Source organism: Scatophagus argus, chromosome 14, assembly GCF_020382885.2.
Source record: "Scatophagus argus isolate fScaArg1 chromosome 14, fScaArg1.pri, whole genome shotgun sequence".
NCBI lineage: Eukaryota > Metazoa > Chordata > Actinopteri > Scatophagidae > Scatophagus > Scatophagus argus.
In genome coordinates this window covers 536,176-539,617 of record NC_058506.1, presented here as the reverse complement: position 1 = coordinate 539,617, position 3,442 = coordinate 536,176, and the positions used below count along the sequence as shown (strand labels likewise).

The 3,442-nt window shown below is 42.3% G+C and overlaps 1 long non-coding RNA gene across 1 annotated transcript; it reads left to right on the top strand.

Annotated features, from left to right (window-relative positions):
- Positions 1-936: 936 nt before the first annotated feature.
- Positions 937-1,775, top strand: LOC124070888. Its single transcript, XR_006845252.1, has 3 exons — positions 937-1,029; positions 1,101-1,162; positions 1,671-1,775. It is a non-coding gene; the product is annotated as an uncharacterized LOC124070888 (long non-coding RNA).
- Positions 1,776-3,442: the final 1,667 nt, after the last annotated feature.

Genomic DNA, 3,442 nt, shown 5'->3' with positions numbered 1-3,442 from the left:
CATGCACGGCAGGCCAAGAGCAGGTCAGGTTGTCTTGGCATAGAGAAGCTGACTTGGACAGGTTGGTTTGGTTCTGAATGTTGTGTCAGTCCGGTAATCTGTGAAAGGCTGCCAAAATCAAACATATGCAAACACCTGATCAAGTGCTTGAGTCTTTAAGCAGAAACACCTGCTCTGACTTCTTCCAATATATAATATCAAGTCATGTCTCTATGAGACTCTATCTGTTCTGTTAGACACGTCAGGACACAACAGCTCTGTCAACAGTTCTGTCAAGGCCAAATTAGATGTAAGCAGTCTTATTGATAACGATAGGTAGATAAAAGCATAGCTCTAACCTTCTCAGGAGGAAATGCTAATAGCCTCATAGATCGATACATATAAGAAACCAGAACTGTGGCAAAGGGGTCAAATGGTATGAACATTTCTTATCACGAGTAAAGTGACTGACAGTACTGTGATAACTAGTAACCAAGATCATTTTAAAGTGCTAAAAAATGAATTAAAGTTCATCTTAAAGTTCAAAAATGAATTATAATAACTACATGTGGCAGGACGCAATCGGTGGTCCGATCAATTCAATTCAATTCAATTCAGTTTATTTATATAGCGCCAATTCACAACAAAAGTTATCTCATGACACTTTCCAATTTGAGCAGATCTAGACCAAACTCTTTAATTAAATTGTAAAATAGAGAGAGCCCAACATTCCCCCTTGAGCAAGCACTTGGCGACAGTGGCGAGGAAAAACTGCCTTTTAGAAGGCAGAAACCTCGGAGCAGGCCCCGGCTCAAGATGGGCGGCCATCTGCCTTGACCGGTTGGGTTGAGAGAGAGATCAGTTTCAGCTGGGTTGAGATTTTGGCTAATCATTGTGGGAGGAGATCGCTTAAAAGCGGATAGAGAGCACCTGTCTTTGTCTCCTTTTTGGCTTGCCTCGTAGCACTTCCTGGCATTCCCCCAGTTCCGTCCCGGCGTAGTGGTAGAGGCCGTTGGGGGTGCGCTATGCTCCACTGGTTGCTCGCTGCGGGTAGGTGTGTTGTTCTCCTGTGTCCTCCTACTTGGCGTTGTACTTGTGGCAACCTGTGCATTTGTTTGCAGGTCGTTTCTGTGTGGCGTCTATTCCTCTGCTCCATGCTGTGTCGTCCAGGACTGCCTGATTGGTATGTAGGTTAGCGCTTTGGTCCCTCCTCCAGTCATTTCTGAGTTGTTTATGCTGTATGATTATGATTGTAGGGGGATGTATAACCCAGCTACTGCGCAGTGTCGGCCGATCAGCGAGGGAAATCACTGCTGCTTTGCCTCATACTGGAAATCGTTTGGCTGTAACAGCAACTAACTGCTTTGCCTCATACCGGAGATCGTTTGTCGCTTCACGCTGGATACAGCTTGCTGTCAGAGAGACGGCTTGCCTCGCCTTTGGGCTTGGTTGCTTCGCCCCGGGTGTGCGCCGCTCCACTGCAGCTGGCTTGGCCTCTGGCTGGCCGTTTGGCGCTCCCGTTGCTGTTTGGGGCTTTCTCTCTGCGTGTAGCACATGTATCTATATGTATATCTGTGTGTATTAAAGTGTGTGTGTGTTTCTTTTTTTTCTTTTTTTTTGTTTTCTTGGTTATTGGTTGATTGTTTCTCTTTTTTTATAACCTGTTCATTTTTGTGGTTTCTTCCATTCAGGTGCTGAACCTACGGTGGTGGGTGGTCCTGGTGGCGGTGTCCCTTTTGTGTTGTTTGCACATCGGGTGGATTTTTGTCCCAGTTTTGGTTTGCTTCACGTGTGGTGTTTTTATTGTAAATAAAATGTAATTGTTCTTATGAGCCTCAGCTGTGAACGAACCTGAGAGTCGTCTATTCTTGTGGAGCTAGTCCCGTGGAAAGAATTCCCTGGGTGAAATTCCCAGGGTGGCGTTGCCTGGCAACTATTATTTATTTCCATAGCCCCCTTCCCTAGCATGCGGCGGTCCCGCCCTCGTGCCGCCACATACAGCATCAGGGAACAAGTAGAAACGGATGCATAACACCACTATGCCATCACCAGCATATGTTTCAACTCTGGGAACTTTAAACATGATTACAGCAATTGCTCCAACATGTTATATGCTGTCATGCTACATGACAGTACAATGCCACAAGGTCGGGTAGTCTGCTAACTTTGGTCATTGAACTTTGCATATGTATCATAAAATAGTTCCGTTGCTATTTGTGAAAAAAAAAAAAGTGTTCTTGCTTTGGTATTAGTTAAGCTGCAAGTCCACAGCCCACAGACGCTAATATTGCCTGAATGTAGAAATGTGTCCATTTATACCTTTTGCTCTGATGCTTGTTTATTATAAAAGTGACCTACTAAACTATATTCCACAGTGCTGCTCAATTTCATGGTTTCTATATAGCTCATTGGAGATCAGTTTAACAACAGAAGGCTTTAAGTTTATCTCTGTGTGGGCACTATCATTAGTCTAACTATTGTTTTTCTGTTTTTGTCTGCAGAGATGCTCATGCCTATCCACAGTGACGCACCTAAGTGACAACATGTGAATCCTCAAGCAGAACTGGAGACGATACACACTGGTTCCAGATTCTTGAACATTCTAAACATATGAGACTATGACTCATTGGGTGTCTTCTTCAGTGAAGTCCGGACTCATTACTCTTGATCTACATGGGCAAGTTATTTTTTTAATGCTATTTTTACAAGACTTCAACACTGCTTTGTAAGTATTCTGGGTAAGTTATTGTATCAAGTCAGTCTGTTTTACATCGAGAATATGTAAAAAACAGTTAGTGGGCTTTGTGATTTCCTTGATAATTAACCATAATCAGTTGTAGGCTGCAAAATTAATAACATCCAACTGTAATTCAATATGAATTGTATCATATTTTTTGCAGAGAAATTCTTGCAACCACAGCTGGCAGTAATTTAAGGTAAAGCTGTACTTTTCAATAAAATACCATAAAATATTATGCTGTTGTACTGTTTTATCACTGTGATATTCTATAACTGGGTTTACAATACATTTGTTGTTTTAAACTAATTTACCATAAAGACATCTATATTATAGCAATTCTAAATAGATTTTTGCACCAAAAAATTATTTTGAATTGTGGCCCATCATTGAAAACTCCTTAGAGAGGTATTTTTGATACATGTTTTATACTAAAATTAGTGTGTTTTTATATTTTTATTTTTAGTTAGTTAGGTTTTGGAGGGGGAAGAGTCACAAAAAATCACGGACTCACTGGCTATTAGTACAAAGGAGCTGCAGCAGATTCCCCCCATGTCAAAATGCAAGCGGACATCCATCCATTTTCTATACCGCTTATCCGTCAGGGTCAGCTGGAGCCTATCCTAGCTGACTACGGGCGAGAGGCGGGGTACACCCTGGACTGGTCGCCAACCACACACTCTCACACTCACACCTAGGGGCAATGTAGAGTAGCCAATTAACCTA